This window comes from Rhinolophus sinicus, linkage group LG09 (assembly GCF_036562045.2).
Source record: "Rhinolophus sinicus isolate RSC01 linkage group LG09, ASM3656204v1, whole genome shotgun sequence".
NCBI classification, from domain to species: Eukaryota; Metazoa; Chordata; class Mammalia; order Chiroptera; family Rhinolophidae; genus Rhinolophus; species Rhinolophus sinicus.
Genome location: NC_133758.1, coordinates 51,065,210 through 51,090,049, shown reverse-complemented (window position 1 = coordinate 51,090,049; position 24,840 = coordinate 51,065,210). Strand labels below are relative to the sequence as shown.

General features: G+C 39.8%; 1 protein-coding gene across 2 annotated transcripts in view; it reads right to left on the bottom strand.

The window, feature by feature from the left end:
• Nucleotides 1–10,226, bottom strand: part of RALBP1 (ralA binding protein 1) — a 59,877-nt gene extending 49,651 nt beyond the window's left edge. The window contains exon 1 of one of the 2 annotated variants that reach the window (XM_074340373.1): nt 9,984–10,226. The gene's annotated coding sequence lies outside the window, so the exon portion shown is untranslated. The remainder of the gene's footprint in view (nt 1–9,983) is intronic. The other variant, XM_019712608.2, reaches the window with a different exon arrangement.
• Nucleotides 10,227–24,840: the final 14,614 nt, after the last annotated feature.

Sequence of the window (24,840 nt, the reverse complement as noted above, 5' to 3'; positions counted from 1 at the left end):
CTCATTTGCAAACAAATTAAAATTACTTGTTTCAACCTATCTAATGGCTCCCTAGAAGACCTGCTGAAAGCTTGTTTTATCGACCTTTGCTGCTAACTATCAACACCCCTAGAGCTAACGCTGCTAACTAAGAACTCTGCCACGGCTAAAGCCACTATGGGGCAGGAAGAATGTTTGTCAAAAACATTTACAGACAATGTTTTTTTCACTGCTGTCGCCTAAAGCAACGGCTAATAGTTGGGGCAAACACACCGACCAAAAACCTAGAGAGGAAAGGCTGAGCAATGAGATGTTTTTTGGCAATAAGGACTTTGAACAGCTTCAACAAATTCCCAGGAATCCAGGAGACAACGTGTATGCCAGGTATGTGCTCAGGTATTTTGCCAGATAGAGTTCTTGGCTGACAGTTTTTTTATTTCAGTATTTTGACGATGTCATCCCACTGCCTTCTGGCCTCTATGGTTTCTGATGAAGAAGTCATCTGTTAATGATACTGAGGATCCCGTGTGTGCAATGAGCCATTTTGCTTCTTTCACGATTTTCTGTGTTGTCTTTCAACTACAGTGGTACCTCAGTTTTTGAACATAACCCAGTCCAGAATACCATTCGAATTCTGAAACATTCGAAAACCAAGGCATGGTTTCCCCATAGAGAGTAATGCAAAATAGATTAATCCATTCCAGACCTTTAAAATCAACCCCTAAAACTGCAAATGTAGCATGAATTTTACTATCTAATGACACCATAGATCCATAAAATTTACGGCGTTTGTAAACCGAAATGTTCGTCAACGGAGACATTTGAAAACCAATGTACCACTGTATTTGATTAAGATGGGCTTTGGTGGGGCCGGCCCGGTGGCTCAGGTGGTTGGAGCGCAGTGCTTCTAACGCCAAAGGCCGCCAGTTCAATTCCCACATGGGCCAGTGAGCTGCGCCCTCTACAGCTAAGATTGTGAACAACAGCTCTCCCTGGAGCTGGGCTGCTGTGAGCAACAGGAGGTTGGCGTAAACTGCCGGTGAGCTGCTGTGTGCTGCCATGAGCAGCCGGTGGCCAGCATGAGTGGCCGGCAGCCAGCGTGGGCTGCTGTGTGCTGCCGTGGGCTACGGGGTACTGCCATGAGTGGCAGGTGGCCAGCGTGAGTGGCCAGCAGCCACTGTGAGCCGCCGGCAGTCGGCGAGAGCTGCCATGAGCTGCCAACCGATGACTGGCGACCGACTGCCTCAGCCGGGGGGGAGCGCAAGGCTCATAATACCAGCTTGGGCCAGGGAGCTGTGTCCTACACAACTAGACTGAGAAACAATGGCTTGAATCAGAGGGGCGTGGGGGGAGGCGAAAGAAAGGGGGGAAAAAAGATGTGTTTTGGTGTGGATCCCACCCACTGAGTTTATCTTACCGGAGAAAGTCCTACACACTCTCACCTCTGGATGATCTTGATCTCTGCACAAACAGGAAACGGAGCCAAGACAGAATTGTAAAGTGGCTCAATACTGAAGGTATACCCCAAAAGATGCACAGCACCCCTTTGAAAATACTGGGAGATGTTTTTGGTACCAAATGTTTGAGGAAATCTCTGTCCAATCATTAGCTGACCAGTACAGAGCACAGACTTCAATAAGCACACACGATAAGAGTACATACTTTACAAAACTAGTTAAGCAAAGTCACTAAACAAACTAACAAGAACAGCTACAAGCAGCAATGACACCACTAAGGATAGGGGAGAACTTGATTTCCAAAGGTGCCATATTATAGTATTCGAAATGCCCGATTTCAACAACAAAAAATTACATACATGAAAAGAAATAAGAAGAAACAGCCTATACACATGAAAAAAGCAATCACTATAAACTCTCCCTGAGGAATCCGGACATTAGAGAAGAAAGGGGAAGAAAGACTATTTGAAGAAATAATGGCCAATAACTTCTCAAATTTAATGAAAGAGACTCTACATATCCTTGAAGCTCAACAAAATCCAAGCAGAATAAACTCAATGAGATCCACACCAAGACACATCTTAATCAAATAGTTCAGACAGAGGCCAGCCCGGTGGCTCAGGTGGTTGGAGCTCCATGCTCCTAACTCCTAAGGCTGCCTGTTCAATTCCCACATGGGCCAGTGGGCTCTCAACCACAAGGTTGCCGGTTCAACTCCTTGAGTCCCGCAAGGGATGGTGGGCTCCGTGCCCTGCAACTAAGATTGAACACGGCACCTTGAGCTGAGCTGCCTCCAGGATGGCTCAGCTGGTTGGAGCATGGGCTCTCAACCACAGGTTGCCAGTTCGATTCTTCGAGTCCCACAAGGGATGGTGGGCAGCGCCCCCTGCAACTAAAATTGACATGGCACCTTGAGCTGAGCTGTCGCTGAGCTCCTGGATGGTTCAGTCAGTTGGTTGGAGCACGTCCTTTCAACTACAAGGTTGCCGGTTTGACTCCCACAAGGGATGGTGGGCTGCGCCCCCTGCAACTAGCAACAGCAACTGGACCTGGAGCTGAGCTGCGCCCTCCACAACTAAGACTGAAAGGACAACTTGACTTGGAAAAAAGTCCTGGAAGTACACACTGTTCCCCAATAAAGTCCTGTTCCCCCTCCCCAATAAAATCTTTAAAAAAAAAAAAAAACTATATTAAAAAGACATAGTTCAAAAACAAAAAGAAAATCTTAAAAGAAGCAAGAGAGAAGTGGCTCATCACATACAAGGGATCCTCAATATCAATAGCTGACTTCTCATCAGAAACCAGAGGCCAGAAGGCAATGAGATGACATAGTCAAGGTACTTAAAGAAAAACCGTCAACCAAGAATTCTTCATTTTGCAAAATTATCCCTCAAAAACGAAAGAGAAGGTAATACATTCTCAGGTTAAGAAAAATCTAAGAGAATTCATTGCTAGTAGATCTATCTTACAAGAAATGCTAAAGAGAGTCCTTCATGCTGAAATGAAAGGACACTAGGACAGTAACCTGAATTCACATGAAGAACTAAAGAATACCAGTAAAAGTAACTACATAGGCAAATATAAAACACAGTATAAATATATTTTTATTTGTATCTTTTCTTTCTCCTATCTGATTTAAATCACAACTGTATAAAGCGACAATTGAAAATCAAGCATACAATGTATATAGTTTGTGACAACAGCACCATAGAGGGGAGTGAAGCTATATAGAAATAGTTTTTGTCCACTACTGAAATTAAATTGGTATTAATCTGTTGCAAATTAAGATGTTAATTGTAATCCCAGGGCAACCACTAAGAAATAACTCAAAAACATATAGTAAATGAAATTTAAGGGAATTAAAATGGTATGCTGGAAAGAAACCCAAAAGAAGACAGTAACAGAGGAACTGAAGAACACAAAAGATGTAAGATATATAGAACACAAATAGCAACAGGACAGAAGTAAGTTCTTCCTAATCAGTAATTATTTTAATGTAAGTAGGTTAAATTTCCAAAATTAAAAGACAGACATTAGCAGAATGGATGGAACAACAAAAAAATAAGATCCAACTATATGCTGCCTACAAGAGAGTCACGTTAGGTTCAAAGACAGAAGATAAAAGTAAAAAGATTAATATATACATATACATACATATATATACATATACATATACATTATATATATACACACATATATATATGTATATATATATATTCTCCATGCAAATAGTAACTAAAAGAGAGAAGGGATGACTATCCTAAAACCAAACAAAATAAACATTAAGACAAGACAAAAATTGTTAACAAGCATCTGTCAATGAGATATAACAATTATGAATATATAAGCACCTAATAACAAAACCCCAAAAGACATGGAACAAAAATTAAATTGAAAGGAGAAAAACAGTTCAACTTCAATAATGGATAGGCCAATAGACAGAAAATCAATGAGGAAACAGCAGACTTGAACAACATTCTAAATCCACTAGATTTAACAGGCATCTACAGAACACTCCACCCAACAGCAGAATACATATTCATCTCATGTGCACTTGAAACATTCTCCCAGATAGATCACATGTTAGGCCACAAAACAAATCTCAACAAACTTTAAAAGACTGAAAGCATACAAAATATGTTTTCTGACCACAATGAAACGAAATTGGAAATCAGTAACAGAAAACATTTTTTCAAAAGTTAAAAAATATGTAAAAATTAAGAAACACACTCAACAAAATTTCAACAAAGCATTTGACAAACTAGGAATAGAACTTCCTCAAACTGATAAAAGGCAAAAATGAAAAACCCACAGTTGACATCATACTTAATGGTAAAAGACTGGAAGCTTTCCTCTTAAGATCAGGAAGAAGATAAGGAGGTTTGTTCTTGCCACTTCAATTCAACACTGTACTGGAAGTTCTAGTCAGGGCAATTCGGCAAGAAATAAATAAATGTTATTTATATTGGCAAGGAAGAAGTATAACAGGCTCTCTTCACAGATGACATGATCTTACCTATAAAACCTAAAAGAATACACAAGAAAACTACTGAAGCTAATAAATGATTTTAGCAAAGTTAGAGGATACAAGATGAAGACAGATTAAGATAGAAAGTAAGCTGTATAGCAGCAGGTCCTTGCACAACCTAGTTTGAACTGCATGAGTCCACTTATACCCATGTTCAAGGGTCAACTGTATATTCGATCCATGGTGGTCAGAGTCCCTAACTCCTGCGTTGTTCAAGGATCAACTGTGTATCTACATACCAGCAATGAACATTCCAAAACTGAAATTTAAAAAAAATTCCATTTGCAATAACATCCAAAGGAATAAAACAAATAAAACCAAAAAGGTGAAAGACTTATACACTGATACCTCAAAACACTGCTGAGAGAAATTGAGGACCTAAAAAATGGGAAAACACCCTTTCTTTTTATTTTTTTACAAATAATGTAGATTATTTAATGACATTAAAAAGAACACATCATGCTTCTGTGGCCAGCACTACTTTTAACCTTACAACAAGCCTTGAAAGATTATCCAACATTTACATATGAAGAGGTTTAAAACAAAGAGTTTAACAAAGGTCACACTAGTAATGAAGCCAGGATTCAAAAGGCCAACTGAATCTTGAGCCCACAAGCTTTTCCATGCCCACACTGCCTTCTAGCTTTTGTGCAGAACAGGAGTAGATCTACCTTGAAGAGCTACTGTGAGAATTAAATGAAATAATAAACAGAAAGTTCCTGGAATACAGTGGGCATTCAATATTCGGAAGCTACTAAGTAACTCTCAAGGTCACCCAATCCATGGTGAAACCAGGATTTAAACCAAGACTGGAACCTTGTATTCCTGGGAGAGCAAAGGAGTTCAAGGTTTTCTTGGCTTCAACTCCTAACGCAGTCAGTATGGCCTTTCTCTGCCCCATAAAGCGCACCTCAGAGGTCAGAGAACACATAACAGGTCTCTTCAGAAAGAAGGGAACGCGCGAGAGTCGCTTTTGCAAGACTTCAGTTCTGTCAGCTTTTCTCACCTCCCAGTCTCTATACCTCCAAGGACTGTCTTGGTTCGCCACCCAATTTCTGGAGCAGAAGTGACGTCTATATCAGGAAAACACCCTTTTTAATGGATGTAAGACTCAATATTGCTAAGACAGCAAAGTATTGCTGTAATTCAAAGTGATCTATAGATTCACTGTAAACTCTATAAAAATTTCAACAGCTTTTTTTTATGAAGAAATGGGAAAAGCTGATCCTCATGATGTTGAAGGATGTTTAGCGCTGGCCACCATGAAATGCAAATCAAACCCACAATGAGATACCAATTAGGATACTCACCCATTAGGATAGCTAAAATTAAAAAAATACCCAAAACAGAAAATAACAAGTGTTGGTGAGAATTTGGAGAAATTACAGTCCTTACACCGAAATTACAATCCTCACACCGAATAGTGAAATGGTTCAGCAACTTTGGGAAACAGTTTGATAGTCCCTCAAAACATTAAACATAAGAGTTACCATATGATCCAGCAATTCCACTCCTAGGTATATATCCAAGGGCAATGAAAACATATATCCACACAAAAACTTGCAAATTTTCCTAACAGCCAAAACTTGCATTTCCTAATAGCCAAAACTTAAATTATTCCTAACAGCCAAAAAGTAGAAACAACTTAAATGTTGTTCAACTGCTGGGAAAATAAAATGTGGTATAATCAGACAACAGACTATTATTCAGCAATAAAAAGGTATTAAATCCTGATATATGCTACAATATCGATGAACCTTGAAAACATGCTAAGTCAGTCAGTCACAAATAATCACATATGTGATTCCATTTATATGTCCAAAATAGGAACTCCACAGAGACAGAAAGTAAATTAGTAGTTGTTAGCGGGTGAGAACAGGGGGGATGGTGAGTGACTGATAATGAGTAAGAAGTTTCTCTTTTGGAGTAATGGAAATGTACTAAAATTGATTGTGGAGACGGCTGCTCAACTCTGAATATACTAAAAACCACTGAACTGCACACTTTAAAAGGGTAAACTTTATGTTATATGAATTGTATCTCAATAAAGGTGTTTTAAAAAGAAAGCAGACTCCAGTCTTTGCCAGTTAAAAATCCCTCCCTTAACCCTTTATCCCCTCTGCTAACACCTCCAACTCTTCCTTTTATAGCTAAGACTTGTTTATTCTTGAAGTAATCTACATCTGCTTTCTCCTCTCTCTGACCACCAAATTACTCCTCAATTCAATGAAATCTAGCTTCTTTCCATTGTTAGCATTAAGTAGAATGCTACAAAGCTTCTCAGTTATCAAATTCAATAGTCTTAATAATCCTTGCTTTACTCAAGTTCTCAAAGCATTTGAAGTATAGCTTCTTTTTTTTAATTTTTATTTTTTTCTGGAGTCAGTTATGAAATATAGCTTCCTTTTCAAACAATCCCATTTGGGATTCTACAACATTTTCTCATGATTTCTCTGCATCTCGAAACAGGAAATTTCCTTTTCCAGTTCTTCCTCTATCTGGCTTTCAATGTTGTTCTCCATGTCCTATTTCCAGAACTACTCTCCATCAGTAGACTCTTCCTAGTTCACGTAAATCAAAGGCTTCAGCTACCACCTGCAATAATATACAGCCTGATGACTGTTCTCAAGAACTCTCTCTTGTACTCCAAAGCCACATACCCAACTCTGCAGATGTTTCCACCTGGATGTTTCATAGAAAAGCTTCCACTCCGTATATGCAAAAGCTAAAATACTATTCCTCCCCAAATATGGACCTCCTTCCAGAATTCTATCTCATTGTTTATTCCATTACTATTGTTTATTCAATCACCCAAATTAAAATCCAAGTCATCTTACCCTACTATTTCTCACTCCCCAAATCCAATTGTTACTGAATCCTATGAATTCTACCTTCTAAATATCTGTGTTATTAACCTAATCCTCCTTATCTCCACTGACACCACCTTTGTTTAGGCCCTTATCTGTCACTTCAAGTATTACAAAAACTCCTAAGCAGTCTTTCTGCATCCTGCCTTATCGTTCCTCTATCTTTCTGAAATCTATACAATAGCAGAATGACCTTTCTAAAATAAACTTTATTATGATTCTTTTCTGATTAAAATTCATATATTCTATTGTTATCTACAGGAAAAAACGTCTAGCATCCTTAGAATAGCACGCAACACTTGAAGGATCTATCTGTGCAGCCTCATCTTCTGCTACTTACCATAAACCCAGTATTTATAATTAACTCAATGCTATAGCTGTGGAGAACTTCCCATTCTTAAAAGTGTACCATGCTCTCTCTCTATGTCCCACTTTCCCTCTGCCTTAAGTTGCTTTCTCCCCATTTTCTTCCTCAGTCATGGCTAAGCTTTCCTTAAGTTAAAGGACAAAGTATAAAGTACCCAATACAATACTTAACACATCGGGGAGTTAAAATGGATGGGGCTGGCTTAGGCCTCTCTTGTTTATCCAGTCTCAATGACTCCTATGTGCTTACAAGGTAAAGCTGAAATTACTTACTTCTACTGTATACAACACTATGCATAATTTGGTCTCTGCCTACCTCCCCAGTTTCATGTCTTGCCACCACCCTACACTCTTGCTAGTTATACTTGCAGATCCTACAACTCATTGTGTAAGTTTAGACTCCTGTGCTTTTGCTGACACTGTTCCTTCTACCTTTCTATGCATGTATACTTGTTGTTTTCATCCCCTCCTATATACACTGTCTCCTTACTACTGCCCCTTCCTCAGTCTCTCCTTCTCTTCCTTAAGAAACTGACCACTTCCTCATTTCTACACCCACTGTATCCCCATACTTTCTCCAATCAAAGCAATCTTAAAAACATATTGTACTTGTTGACATTTCAAGTAAGAGATAAAGTCTTACCACCCTGAAGGCAGGGCTACTGCCTTATCCATTTGTAAGTCCTCTTCTCTTGGCACAGTACCTGCTACAAGTAATTCCTCAACACTAAATGAGCTGCATTTTTCCTTATTGTCTCCATGTAAACTAACATTAAGTTTCTACTGGAATTTTTCTTTCAAAAAAGAAAGAACATACTCTTGGGTTACGTTCAGGACCCAACCTCTCCTGGTCAAGCATACAACTGTGCAAACAGAAATTAAAGTTAATATGCGTTTTTTTATACCACTTCTGTTTTTCTAAATTAGGGGAGAAATGGTCCCTCAAAGATCTAAAATGAGAAATACTATTTTGAAGAGATAGCATTTAAGTTATGTCACATTGCTTGAAGATACTTTGTTTAAAGAATTCTCAACAGTTACTGTTAAACTAGCCTACCCTACTTAAATTTATGGGTCACTTATGAAAAGTGGGAACCACTCTACTTCCTACATCTACTACTGCCAATACAGCTTATGGCAATTACTCATCTTCAGCAAGATACTCAGAAAGTCATAATCAAATCACCAAAATAACTCCAAAGGCAGAAAGTGAGGTTACCTTTCTCATTCACAGTCCCATTTAAAATGCTGCCTCCGTGACCACCAAACCAAAAGTGGGCCTGTTGCTTATCACCACTTAAATATTTTGTGAATAGCTGCCAAGTATGATGGAATGCTACTCAAAGTGCTCCAGCATTTGAACATGACCACTCCACTAAACAAAAAATTCAGTGATAGCTTTTCTAAGGAGGCTAGATGGTGTGTTAACTCAATGTCCAAACGACTGTACTTCTTTTACACGCACATTCAAACTATCTCGAATTAACATTTTAATTACCATCTAGAACTCTTTTAGGCCCTACGGGAATCCTGATGCTTGCTCAAGAGGGAGGCTCTGTAGTAATGAATCCCCAAACTTGAAACAGCATAATCACTTTAGATAAGACTGAGGTGTGAACTATTTTGCAAAACCTGTTTCACTCACAACGATTAAAAAAAAAAAAGCTGACCTCAATAACAGCATTTTGGTACAAGCATACTTGAAAGTGCGCTGTGAAACGAATTCTCAACCCCAGACTGTCCGTCCATTCCCACTGAAACCTGAACTAAGGACCGCAGCACCCAAAGGAGCCCCACTACTTCCATGCCAGCGGTGGGAAACAGCAAAAGCCTGTTCCTAGTCCACTGGGCAAGCACTAGAGACGGGTCAATATTCCGGGTGCGATTAGAAAATAGCGTGGTTATATAAAAGACAGTCCTCTCTCCTCCGTTCCGGTCTGCCCCAGAGCTGCCCTGAGGCCTGGAACCCAAGGAGGGAGGGGTTCTGTTCCTGACTCTCCTCCTCCAGACCCCAGGAGCACCAAATCACCAATGCGGCTGCCATGAGGGAGGCCCGGCTGGCAAGTGGGAGGAACGCACAGCAAAGGGGGCGAGAACTGAAGAGAAGCCTGCGGGCGAAGAACCCGCAGTGGGGCGGCCACGCCCCCCACCCCCAACTCCAGCCCGGCGTGCGGCTAGCGCCCAGCCCAGCACGCTGCCAGATATAGACGCGGCTGCGGAGAGGGCTCTCCGGACACGCGACTGGCAACGCTGCGACCCCGCACGCCACCGCTGACCGCTACTAACCTGAGGCCGCCGCGCGACCGTCCGCCCCCGCCACAGCCACCTCCTCCTCGCGTTCACGCTGCCACCGCAGCCACCGTAGCCGCCTCCTGCGCTGCGCCCCAGACCGGCCTTGGGAGCCCCATTCCCAACCCGCCCCAGCCTCCGCCTGTTTACAATGATTGGGACAGAACAAGACGAGCCGGCCCAGCGCGCAAGCGCATTCCCTCCACCCGCCGCAGCCGGCTTCCCGGGTCCTCTTCTCTGCGTTGACGGCTAAGGCCGACAAGGGTAAACGCCCTGTGCCGTCGCGCGGGGCACACTGGGAGGCGTAGTTCTCGAAAACCCAAGCGCCCAACCTACAGGAGGGCACTTCGTCGAGGAAGTATACTACAACACCCAGGAAGAACCGCGCCTCCTTCGGCCCAGTAGCTCGTTGAGGAGACTGAGGGAGCGCGCGAGAGAACGCGCCGCGCTAGCGCTCTGCGGGAGCCTGCGCAGTTCCTGGTCTTGGGGGACTGGGTGGGACGTACACCTACCCCAAGCATGAACTGTCCGCGTAGGTGGTTTGGGGGCACTACCTGTGGTGATCTTGAAAAAGGAAATACCTTTCGTCTCCGTGCTGTGGCCAGCCTGTTCCTCAGCTACTGAAGTTCAGACCTTTTGTGCCAGCGGGCTTCTGTTGTCCTAACCAGTTAAACCAGCCTAGGAGGCCGGCCCAGCCTGCGGCCGGGTGGGACATCTTCCCGGCCTTGGGCTGGGTGGGGCATCGTATGCTTGGGGTGGGGACTCCTGCACTGGAGGGAGAGAGAGGTTGTTAAAGGAAGCGCTGTGGGTCTTTAAGGAGAGATTTACATAAAACTGTCGGTACCATCTTCAGAATTCCCAAAGTGGGTGCTGACAAGGAACAGTCCTTGGTTCTTGTGTAACAGCAGGACTGCTGTCTTCCACCGCCCTCTTTGGTTCAACATTTACAAAGGAACATCTGAATTGAAACCGCCCAGAGATTGGTTAGCTTGCAAATAGAACTGAGCCATGAGGAAGACTGGAAACAACTGGGTTTCTGGAGGAAATCCTGCACAAAGGCTTGAAGAATTGTTCTATTAATGCATGGCTGGAAATCAGAGGTCTTTTGAAGTGTTCTTGTTTTATAAAATTTAGCAACTTACTAGGGGAAATACGATTGGGATCGTTGGTCCTTCCCAAACCCTTCCCATTCCTACGTGCAATGCTCTTTAGAACTTCATTCCATATTTAGATTGACCTCTGTAAGCCATCCTGCACTATACCTCCCAGATCAGCTTCTCACAAAATTGACAGTAGATCTCTCTCCGTTGTACTCTGCATTTCCTACCTCATAAAGTTCAGCCACTGAGCTTGACATTCAAGAGCTTCCCACAATTAGATACCAAGATGGTCTGTGACAGCCACTGTTTTCTGATTGAAAAGTTTTTTTTATTGCCATTTTGGCAACAAAACAATGTCCTCTGACTATTAAGATGGGCATGTAATCATGATAGTTACTCTGCCTCTGGCAACACTGATCGGGCCAAAAAGATAGACACTGACTCAAGTTGGGACATTTCTGAGCCCTTGCTTGAAATTGTTAGACGGGTAGAGGTGAGAGGGGAAGAAGCTTTTTACTGAAGTAACTGCAGCTGGCCATGTTCTTCACGACACTAAGAAGCCTGTCTGAAGTAGGAAGGGATGAGGCCAAGAGGTGGGGGGTGGAAAGGGAGAGAAACGAAGAGCTGGCAGCATGAAGACTATAGTTTCAGGTTTCAGAGGCCATGATTTTTGTATAACTCTTCTTTCAGTGCTTTGAGTGTGTGAGCCTAGTTAGGTGAGCCAATGCATTTATTTATTATTTAGGGCTAATTTGTATGGTTATAGAATATATTTATATTGGTTGCCTCCTGAGCATTTGTTTCTCCCGTTTAAGTCATGTAACATAACCATTCCCTCTAGTGGCTGAGAGTTTCACACAACCCAATGAGAACCAATGAGCCCCCCAGAGACTTGAGTTGGGACTTCCAGTAAACTGCAGCACACTTCCTCTTCTGGTATGGTGTAATTATATGAAGTCTGAAAATGTAGCAACTATTTTGTTCCTTCAAGAGGAAAGCCTAAAGGCATAGGGTTCAGGGGAGAGGCACCTGTAGGGACAAAAGATGAAGTCAGTACTGTCAAATGAGTGCTGGAAAGGAGAGGAACCTTGTGTTTGGTGGCATCATTAGAGCTGCACTATCAAATCTCACCTGTTTGACCTATAGACGAACCTATACACTATGTAGAATTGTGAGCCATAAATGTCCTGCACTGTTTAATCCAGTTTGTATTGGGGGTTTTCTGTGACTCAAAATTCTAAAAGTTCTAACTAATTCAGTTGGATTTCTTTTATATGCTATTGAAAGGTCATGACTAATACAAGTTCCTACTTAAAAAGAAACTGGAAGAGACTTTCAGTTATGGCTCTGTGATATGGTCAACAATTCCTCTGCACACCAAACAAGTATAAAACTGGACAAAATTGTCAAAAACAGCCATTTCAGGGCACTAGACTATTAATAATAGACAACAATTTGAGAAACATCTTGAAAAACTTCTAGAAATTCTAGTAGAAACATTAGATGTTTATGACCTTCTGCCTGAGGCTGCTTTTTTACTGCTCTGTTGTCCAGAACTGTAGTTTTACCAGTGGGTAGGGCTAGCCAAGAAAACAAGCAGCTTTGCTGCCAGAAAAGACCGACTAGATTTGTGGTGGGAGGTGAAAAAAAAAACATGGCTTTGCCAGCTGGAGGGAGTATAAAATGGTGCATCTGCTGTGAAAGACAGTACTGTTTTTCCTCAAAATATTAAATACAGAATTACTATTTGATCCAACAATTCCACTTCTGAGTACGTACCCAAAGTAATTGAAATCAGGGACCCAAAGAGATATTTGCATATCCACATTTGTAGTAGCATTATTTGCAATAACCAACAGGTAGAGGCAACCCTGGTGTCCACTGATGGGTACATAAAATGTGGTATACACATAGAGTGGAATATTATTTAGCCTTTAAAAGGAAAGAAGTTCTAACTCATGTAAAACAAAAGTCATGAGAACTGAAAGGAGAAATTGACAATTCAGTTATGGGTGGAGGTTTCAAATTCCTCTCTCAATAAGTGATAGAATAAGACAGAAAATCACCAAGGATATTAAAAATCTATCAACCAACTTGAAGTATGTGACATAAATAGAAAACTCCATCTAACAACAGCAGAATGCACATTCTTTTCAAATGTACATTCTTTTCAAATGAAACATTGTACAGGATAGATCATATGGTAGGCCACAAAACAAGTCTATAATTTTTAAAAGGATTGACAACATGCAAAGTATGTTTTCCTTCCACAATGGTATTAAATTGGAAATCAACAACAGAAAGAACTCTGAGAAATTCCCCAAGTATTTGGAAATTAAATAACCCACCGGCCAAAAAGAAAGCACAAGGAAAATTAGAAAATACCTGAAACCGAATGAAAACAAAAAGACTGTAAGGGTAAAACTGTGAAAATCAATAACGTAGTCAGACTTAGCTCATTTGCAGTTTGATCCACCCTGATATTCTGCTGTTTTCTCTTTGTTTCTCCCCCTCATTGCCTGATTCAATTGCTCTGCTTTCCTAAGGCTACATGTATACCTTGTTAATCTAGCTAATCAGCAGAACACTAACTTGCAATAGACTGAGTCAGCCCCCATCCTTCCAGACACCGGCAACCAGGCTACAATTCTTGACTGTGATTCTCTGCCGGATGACATATGAATCACCCATAAGATCAGGTTCGAGACAACCATCGCAAAACAAACCGGACCCCAGGAGATGTTCTACCAGAAGAGTCACATGACTAACTCCCCTTTCCTTTGTTCTACTTCTTGTGTACCTATCAAACCTTCTGACAATTCTAGGAACAGGGAGATGTACTTTAGACAGGAGTCCACCATCCTCCCAGTATGCTGGCATTCTGAATAAACCTGCTTTTCTTTCCACCAACCTTGGCTCTCGATTTTTAATTTTTTCAAGCGGCAGGCAACCGGACCTTAGCATAGTAACTATACAACGTATCAAATTTAAGGGAAGCAGCTAAAGCTATACTCAAAGGGAAATTAATTGTATCAAATGCTTATATTAGAAGGAAGACAATAAGCTTCCACCTCAAGAAGGTAGCAAAAAAGGAGTGAATCAAACCTAAGTTAAGATGAAGTAATGAAATAGTGAAGATCAGATTAAAAATCAATGAGTTAAAAACAAGACGACAAAGAAAAGGACCCAAAAGCTGGTTCTTTGAAAAGATAAAATTGATAAGCCTTTAGCTAGACTGAGTAAGAAAAAGAGAATATGCAAATTACCAAAATGAAAGTGAAAAGAGAGACCCTATAGACCTAATAGATTTTTTCATTTGAAAAGGAAACGAACATCACAATTCCAATAATTTTAAAAATAGATGAAAATGGAGGCACTCCTAGAGAGAAAAAAAATCACCAAAACTAACTCAAGAGAAAAATAGAAAATCTGAATAGACATATATTGGGGTAAAAAACTTGAATAAGTAAATACAAATCTTCCCACAAAGAAAAGCCCAGGTCCTAATGTTTTCACTGGTGAATCCTACCAAATATTTTAATTTAAAAAAATACCAAACCTATTAATACCTTTTCAAAAAACAGAAGAGTAAGGAGCACTTCCCAATTCATTTTATGAGGCCAATACATATCATCCCAGTACCAAAATCAAGGCCATCACAAGAAAAGAGAGGTATAGACTGATGTCCTTTATGAATTGTACACTTTTAAAAGGGTTAATTTTTTGGGGTGTGAATTATATCTCAATAACGCTGTTATTTTTTTTAAAAGAATATATGAGAGTTTGTAATGCAGGAGCTCAACTCCTGACAGGTTCTTGGATTCGGTGAGGCCGAAAAAAGACAACGGAGCAGTAGGTTATGGGTTGATACCCATATTCGTATATTCTCAAGGGCGGCCAGTTGAGACCAGGAACAGCAGCCTCAATGTCCGCTGGGGCAGCCCTGACAGTTAAATAGCATGCAGAACAACAGTGGCTTACAGCCAGCTGGTAACATAAGGGGGGGCATCGAGGTGGGCTGAGCGGGCATGGGAACAAGCCAGTGACCTTGTAAGCAGGGCCGAGAGCCCGGAAACTGCTCTCCTGGCCCTTTCCCTACAGAGGTGGATAAAATATTCTAAAGACAACCCCACTCTAGGATGAACAGAGTAGAAGAATCCAATGTCTGTTCCCTATATCCTTAAGCGTGGCACCTGAGGCTTGACCCCTAAACAATTCACTGGTTTATAGCACTATTACATAATTGAAACTTCCTATTTTTATATATTTAAAAGATAAGATATTTAGAATTTATTACAAAAATAAGTGTCAGAACTATATGAGTTCACCTTTGCTTTTTGCAACTATTCACCCACAACTTAGTGGCTTTAAGTTATTTTGCTGCTCATGCAACTGTAGTCACTTGGTGGGTTGGTGGGAGTTTGGCTCACCTTGGGGCGGTTGGGGTGGCTGAGCCTTTCTCTGCAATGGTCTTTCATCTTCCAAAAGGCTAGCCTGCATTCTCAGAGCACAAGCACTTTTCAAGCGTTTGAATGTCATTTACTAACGTCACATTGGCCAAAGTCAATCACATGCCAAGCCCCAGGTTCAAGGGATGGAGAAATCTACTCCACAGATGGGAGACACTGAAAAAAATCTGTGGTTATTCATTTGCAATCTATGACAAGAACTCTTGAATTGCCTTGGCTCCTGAAGGAATGATTTTATGTCCTCCAAAGATCTGTAAATTGCTGTGAATTACACCTTTTTCTGAACCAGCTGTCTCTTAGGTAATTAGCTACTAACACTATGGAAATAAGTCCAAGAACAAAAATGATAAGTGTATTCACCATTCTAACTCTGATGACTGATAGAATGCCTGGCACATAATAGATGCTTAATAAATTTTTGTGCAATAGGCTGTTAGAACTCTTTCAGTAGCAAGTGATGGAAATCCAATTCAGTTTTGCTTAAATAAAAAAGGAGAATTTATTGGCACACATAACCAAAAAGTCCAAGATTCTGACTTAAGGCACAGCTCATTCTTGGGCCTCAAATGCATCATCAGAAATTTTCCTTACCATCTTTTGGTTCTTCTTTCTTTGTGTTTGGGATTATTTTCTGGAAGACTCTCTCCATGTGGTAACAAACACACTGCTAAGTTTATATTCTTGGATGGTACACTCTGTAACTGTACATGTCTTCTTCCTCTACTTGAAATAACATCTGCTATTTATGGACTGAATAGTCTGTGTCAAGTACTGTATATTTAAGCTAAATATATATTTATTTTCAGTTAAATAAATATTTACATCACATAGTGGTTAAGATCATGGATTCTAGAACCAGTCCACTTGGATTTAACCCTTTATTTATACGAATCCCAGATTTTATCAAATAATTTCTAGTTAATAATAGAATGCAGTTTATACTTACATTTGAAATTAGATAATGTTTGGATGTTCTTTGCATTCATTCAAATTAACAAGAAGCTACACTAAATGATGTGACTCAAAATTCCGTGGGGTGAGGGGGTGCTGGAAAATTACTTATTTTGTGCTTCTATACTTCTGTCAGATTCTTCTTTTCTCTTTCTTGCTAAAGTTGAAATAACATTATCTCTAAAAATGTCCCTTTCCTCCTGAGTTTTTGATATAGCTTGCCAAACCTCTTCCATAAAAGAAAGCATGGTAAGCCTTTTTGGTAATTGTATTCACTAAACTTGCAGACTTTTTTTCTAGCACCACCACTATAAACTAAATACAAAAGAAAAATAAAACGGATTATTATGCTGACTGATTTGTTGAAAGTAAATGAATACTGTCCTCCCTCCAGTCTACTCTAATCCTAAAGATTTTCCCAGAAGTAAATAAACTACAAAGCTGATTCAGATTTTTTTAAAAAGTTACCTCACAAACATCTATATGGTATAGCAAAATGATTTCCATTTCTGTATGTTGTGAATACAATGCTTTGTTTAATCATTTCGGGGTGGCAGGGGAGATGGTAAAATTCATAAATTTAAATAGCGTTTCTTTTTTAAAAGTTATTATTGATAACCATGAGATTATTTAGAATATTAATAATTTGGAACTTGAGTTTACAGGTCAGTTTCAATGTTAGATAAACCTCAACATCTAAAAATATGTGACGGTCTTCTATGATTTTTTTTAATTTCATCTTCACTTTTATCAGTTATCCACATACATAGTTTAAAGAGTCATATAGTTCTTCAAGTCTTGTGATGAAAACAGTAATCATCTGCCTAACTCCCCTTCCTAATAATGCCACATGTCCACTCCCCAGGAGCAACTAATTTCAACCTTTTTAACTAATTCTTTTGATATTTACCTCTATATTGCTAATAGTGTCCTTATATTGTTATTCCTTGATGTTGGGAGATAATTCTGCATGAGTTTCCTGCATTTCTCATTGTGAATGTCTCACAAGTAGAGACACTGACAGTTTTTTCTTTTTTCCAGAGCTACTTTTTTCATGTCTGTCTATATAGCAAACATATGATATATTGGTTCCTGTACTTGTTTTCTCGGGCTGCCATAACAATGTACCACAGACTGAGTGGCTTTAGAAACAGAAATTAATTTTTTTCACAGTCCTGGAGGCTAAAAGCAGAGATCAAAGTAGTAGCAGGGTTGGTTTCTCCTGAGGCCTCTCTCCTTGGTTTATAGATGGTCGTCTTCTCCCTGTGTCTTCACATGGCTTACCCTTTATGTGTGTCAGTATTTTACTCTCTTCTAATTATAAGGACACCAGTCATATTAGATTAGAGCCCACCCATATGACCTCATTTTACTTTAATTATTAGATTGGTGCAAAGATAATTGTGGTTTAAAAGGTTAAAAATATTTGCAACAAATATAGTCATGTTCTGAAGTACTAGAGGTTAGGACTTCAACAGTAGATTTGGGGGAGGACACAATTCAGTCCATAACAAATCCCTCTGTCCTGAGCTATCTTACTCTTTTTTGGTTTACTCTTTCATTTTGGCAGAGCACATCCTCTAGTAGCTTTCAAAGAATGGATGTGTAGAGATTCATTTTGTTTGAGACCTTACGTATCTTAAAATATCTTTTTTCTATGCTGACAATTAGTTGACTTGGTTTGACAAGGTATAGTTTAGAAATCATTCTACCTCAGAATATTGAAGACAGTTCCCTGTCTTCAATTTGTTGCTGTGGAAAAACCCAATGCTATTCTGATTTTTAATGCTTTGTAAAAACAACAACAACAAAAAAAAAACAATACTTGAATTTTTCCCTTCTTTAAGAAAAAAAAATTTTTTTAATTCTCTATGTTGTCCCTGGTTTTATGAAATTTCATAATAATACGTCTTGAGCTGGGATTAATTTTATTCTTTGTGTGGGTTAGGCATTACATGAGCCCTTTCAATCTGGGGACTCCTACACTTCAGTTCTGGGGATATTTGCATGAATTATTTTATTAGTGATTGTTCTCCCTTCTGTTTCTCTATTTCTGTAAGTCGTATCATTTGCTATTGAATCTTTATATTGCTCCTCTACTTTTATTATCTTTTATCATCTATTTTATTTATTTATTTTTTAATTAATTAATTTTTTATTTATTTAAGTGTGTTTTTCCAGGGCCCATCAGCTCCAAGTCAAGTTGTTGTTTCAATCTAGTTGTGCAGGGCAAAGCTCACAGTGGCCAATGTGGGGACAGAACCAGCAACCCTGTTGCTAAGAGCACCGCGCTCTAACCAAGTTAACTAGCCGCCCCTTATCATCTATTTTCTATCTCTGTCTTTTTACTTTAAATTTTGAAAAATTTCTTCAACTATATTTTCAACCTATTTATTGAGTTTTTTCATTTCTGGTTTCATACTTTTAATTTCCAAAGTCTCCTTTTTGGGTGCAATAACCTATCTTTCTGAGGTTAGCAATCATATATTCATACATAATATATGTGTGTTTTTTTCTAGTTTTTTCTTCTCCTGATATGATCTCTGATTCTTTTGAGGTTGTAGTTTTTATGTTTTTGTGGGTATTCTTTTTTTTAAAGATTTTATTGAGGAAGGATAACAGGACTTTATTGGGAAATGGTGTGTATTTCCAGGACTTTATTGGAGAACAGTATTTTTTCCCAGGACCCATCAGCTCCAAGTCAAGTTGTTGTCCTTTCAATCTTAGTTGTGGAGGGCGCAGCTCAGCTCAAAGTCCAGTTGCCGTGTTCAATCTTAGTTGCATGGGGCACAACCCACCATCCCTTGCGGGAGTGGACCAGGCAACCTTGTGGTTGAGAGCATGTGCTCCAACCAACTAAGCTATCCGGCTACCTGGGTGGGAGCTCAGTGGCAGCTCAGGGAAGGGTACAGCTCACTGGCCCATGTGGGAATCGTACTGGCAACTAACCACTCACGCTCTAACCAACTGAGTCATCCATCCACCCTGGTTGTTGTTTGTTTGTTTTGGTCTCTTATTTTCATATTAGAGATTTCCCTCAAATGTTCGATGACCCTTGGCTGTCTAAATATATTTATGTATAAAAGTGGGGAATGTGTGGGTAAGGCTTGGGACTCGTGAACTCATTTATTTCCAGGTGGTCTTGCTGGGCTGTTTTGCTGGGCATGTCAAACTCCTGGTTTCCTCTAAAAAATGTTTCCCCTGGAGGTGTTAATTAACCTGATTGTGGTAATCATTTCACCGTATACACATGTATGAAATTATCACATTGTACATCTTAAACTTACGTGTTCTATGTCAATAATGTCTCAATAAAGTTGGAAATAAATTATTGTAAAAAACTGTTCCCCCCTTCTTCCTTTGCCACGTGAGGTCTGACAGCAAAAGAATGTACCTCTTAGCTATCTGACTGTAGGGATCTTAAATGACTGATGGTCCCATATGCTCTGTTTCAAATGCATCACTACATTTTTCTCAAGGCCACATTTCCCACATTGGCTGCTTCTCAGTCAATGAGTAGGAGCAGCAGGAATATTAAAGCAAGCCCATCCCTATAAAACACAGGATTCTGCTCATGGGCTTCTTTGACTTGAAGACTCCTTATGGCCTTGCCAAAACTTTCTTAGAACTGCAATAACTGGGATTAAATCCCAGCATAACCTGGCTGGGGACAGGATGGATCTGAAAATGAAGGAAAGAGACTAGTGATAGGAGCCAAGAGAGTAACCTTAGGATTGGATTTTGAGGGGTCTTTTCAAGGGGGTCAGAATGGAAGACTAGATAAGCAAGAATTTATTATGTTGGGATATTTTTTCAAGACATGAGATTTAACAACATGGCAAAACCCCCAAAGAATAGGGCAAACTTGATGCTTCAATACCTCTTAAAAGAAAGTAATGACTAACACTCACTGAAGCTGAAGTATCTGAGTTTCCCTGGCAGATGGTAAAGGAAAGAATAAAAAGGCTGAGGGAAGTGGGCATGTTGGCGTAATGACGAGCGGGGAAAAGAAGGAGGAGGGACACACGCTAGAGAAGGGACTTAATCAGTTAATTTAGCAACATCTAATCAGTTAATTTAGCAATATTTAATCAATCCAGTTAGCAGTATACAAGAGTAAAGGTCAAAGGCAATCAAAGAATGCAATCACAAGAACGTGCAATGACAGAAAGTAAAATGCAGTTAAGATTAAAGTGTACACACATTAATAACAATGTTATGCCAAAGAAGCTCACCGAACCATAGGAAATAACTCTGGAAAGATCGGGAACCAGCCAAACCTCACCAGGTCCACAGTTGGACACTGGAGCGTCTCCCAATGCCGTTTTCAAGTTTCCAAGAATGCCAGAATGATGATGAATTACCAAAGAATCCCTCTCTCCTATTGCAATCTCTCTCTTTTTCAACTGAAGTCTGTCTTATATAGCTTTTCAAATGTACCTTAGCGCCAAGCTCCTTGTCCCTGCCTCCTACTCCGGGATTAGCCAGTTCTGGGAGGGTTCGGCAGTTACTATGGTAAAAATATTGCTTATTCGGCTGAAGGGCTAGTTCATCCAGACAAACAATATCTACTGTTCCTGTTTGGGACCATCGGCCCAAGGTCTTCCAAAGCCTGGCAACATGTCTGTCACGTTGTCCTGACATAACTTAGCTACTTCTTCACTTCATATGCTGATGCGGGAGAAACAGACAGAAAGCAACATTATCCCATAACTCCCCTACTCGGGAGGATGAGACCATAGGGGGAATTTACTCAACCCCTGGTCACAGCACAGACTTCTTTTAACCCTAAGTTAACCATCACCTCACATGCAGTAACAGTCAAAAGCTAATAGACGAAAGCTCACATCAACCAATGAAGGCAAATTTTCTTCAACATTTTCCCTACAGTGGATATATTATAGGCAGTTGGAAGACCCACCAGAGAATTACGTTTCATAGGAGGATCCCAGGATGCACCATTCACTGAGGCCATCAGAAATGTGCTTGTTAGAGGGGTACCAAAACAAGAGCTCAGTGGTCTCCTCTGTGTGTCAGGGATGAGGGTAGGAGAGCACACAGCTGGACTTGTCAATACCTGTGGAGAAGATGGGCCCAAAGTAATAGAAACCTTGGGGCAGCACTTAACTTACAACAGCCAGGAGACTATAATTACTATGGTAAGCAGCCAGGGGACTCAACCAGCCGGGAGTTGTAGAGATGGTTAATAGAGCATGGTGTTCCTAAGAGAAAAATTAACAAGCGGCTAATAAGCTGCTGCTTGCAAAAGGGACAAGAATGAACCAGCAGAGGCTGAAGGAAGTTGTCCCCAAAACGTCTCTTACTCAGTTCCCCCACCCAAGCCAATTGCATGGCTGACTGGTTAGGGACCTAGAAGGAAAAGACTGGAATATTGGAGACAAAGAAAGTCTGGAGTGGAAGCATATGAACGAACATATAGAATGGGACTAGAATGTGGAGTCTAACTCTTAAAAAGACTTTCAACCAATTCTCTTGGTTTTAGTTCCTGGGCCTTTAATTTCTGAGCTTTTGGAAAATTTGCAGTAAATTGGCTTGCTTTCTGGCTTTCCCATGGACAGTTTAGAATTCATCTTTCTTGGGTCTGCTAAAGCAGTTAATCTGTTTTCTATCTTCCAAATGTCATTTTTTAAATGTCTCTTCTCTTATTCTCTTTGCCCTGTGGGCTTATGGTTTTTATTCCTAAAACTCTCTTCATTGTCATTTTATTGGATTTTAGGAGAGACTAGAGGCTATTGCCTTTAATTGGAAGTTGACAAATTTCTTACCACATAGAATCCTATTACAGCTTTCCCTGGCTTAATCTGTAACAAGAAAACTTGATTCAGTTATAGTGCTTTTATGGGAAGGTTGAACTTGGCTAGCCTTTGACTGATAATCAAGAAAGAGGTTTTCTACCAGTCACTTAAGCAACCTCCCCTCAACTCCAAGAAACCACCAAAATAATGTATAGTTGTCCCTCCTTATCCATGGTTTCACTTTTCATGGTTTCAGTTACATGCAGTCAACTGTGGTCTGAAAATATTAAGTGAAAAATTCCAGAAATAAACAATTCATAAGTTTTAAATTGCATGCCATTCTGAGCAGTGTGATGAAATCTCTGCTCCGTCTCACCCAGGATGTGAATCATCCCTTTGTCTAGAGTATCTGCACTGTATACACTACCTGCCTGTTAGTCGCTTAGTGGCCGTCTCAGTTATCAGATCAGCTGTCATGGTATCACAGTGCTTGTGCTCAAGTAACCCTTATTTTATTTAGTAATGGCCACAAAGTCATCCACATAACTTATAGTATATTGTTATAATTGTTCTATTTTATTATTATTCATTTTTATTAATCTCTTACCGTGCCTAATTTATAAAGTTTACATAGGTATGTATGTGTAGGGAAAAATATAATACATAAGGGTTTGGTACCATACCCAGTTTTAGGCATCCAGTGCTGGTCTTGGAATATCCCCTGCCAACAAGGGAGGACTACCATATATATAAAACGTATATGTGACTGACGAGACAAGTTCAGTGGGAATGACTATGGGATGACCTTTGCCCACAGACATTAAATTAACATGTAACTGTATTATCATGCAGGCCACAGTACTCTACCATGTGCAAAAGGAAAAGAGAAATACTGTCAAACCCTTGGCAAAAATATGTATACATAATAAGCAGGTATAATTAGACTAGGTAATGGGGCACAAATTATTTGGAATTTGACAGAACTGAGTTTGAATGTTGGCTCTCATTCTTACTGTATGTCAGGGTCAACAAACTTTTTTTTAAAAGGCCTCAGAGTAAGTTTGTTAGATTTTTTGGGGCCATATGATCTCTGTTAGAACTACTTAACTCTGCTGTTATAATGCAAGAGCAGCCATAGACAATATGTAAACAAATGACTGTGGGTATGTCTCTAAAATTCTTTATTTGGAAAAACAAGTGAAGGTACTTTGCTGACCTCTGCTCTATAAAAATATTTTCTTTCTTTTTTTTTCTTTAAATTGAAGTTTATTGGGGTGACAATTGTTAGTAAGATAACATAGATTTTAGGTGTAAAACTCTGTAATACATTATCTATATCTCACATTGTGTGTTCGCCATCCAGAATCAGTTCTCTTTCCATCCCCACATATTAGACCCTGTTTACCCTCTTCTAGAGCCCCACTCCCCCCGGCCCCCTTACCCACTGGTAACCCCTAAACTATTGTCTATGTCTATGAGTTTGTGTACTTTCATTTGTTTGTATTGTTCTTTTGTTGTTTCTGGTTTATACACCACATATCAGTGAAATCATATGGTTTTCTACTTTTTCTGTCTGACTTATTTAACTTAGCATTATAATCTCAAGATGCATCCATGTTGTCACAAATGTTCCTATATCATCTTTTCTTACTGCCAAATAGTATTCCATTGTGTATATATACCACAACTTCTTTATCCATTCATCTATCGAAGAACATTTTGGTTGTTTCCATGTCTTGGCCACCGTAAAGAAAGCTGCAATGAACATTGGAGCACACGTGTCTTTATGGATAAATGTTTTCAGATTTTTTGGGTAGATACCCAGGAGAGGGATTGCTGGGTCATATGGTAATTCTATTCGTAATTTTTTTGGGAATCTCCACACTTCCTTCCATAGTGGCTGCACCAGTCTGCATTCCCACCAACAGTGTATGAGGGTTCCTTTTTCTCCACAGCCTCTCCAACACTTATTACTATTTGTCTTGTTGATGATAGCCATTCTAACTGTGTGGCTGAGGTGATATCTAATTGTGGTTTTTATTTGCATTTCTCTGATGATTAGTGATGTTGAGCATTTTTTCATATGTCTATTTGCCATTTGTATGTCCTCTTGGAGAAATGACTCTTCAGGTCCTCTGCCCATTTTTCAATTGGGTTGTTTGTTCTTTTGTTGTTGAGTTGTATGAGTTCCTTGTATATTTTTGGATACTAGCCCCTTATCAGAGGCACTGTTTGCAAAAATCTTCTCCATTCAGTTGGTTGCCTCTTTATTTTGTTGATGGTTTCTTTTGCTGTGCAGAGCTTTTAAGTTTGATATTGTCCCATTCATGTATTTTAGCTTTTACTTCTATTGCCTTTGGAGTCAAATTTATAAAATGCTCTTTGAAACCAAGGTCCATAAGTTTAGTACCTATGTTTTCTTCTATGCAGTTTATTGTTTCAGGTCTGATGCTTAAGTCTTTGATCCATTTTGAATTAATTTTGGTACATGGTGACAGATAGCAGTCCAGTTTCATTCTTTTGCATGTGGCTTTCCAATTCTTTTAGCATTATTTGCTGAAGAGGCTGTCTTTTCTCC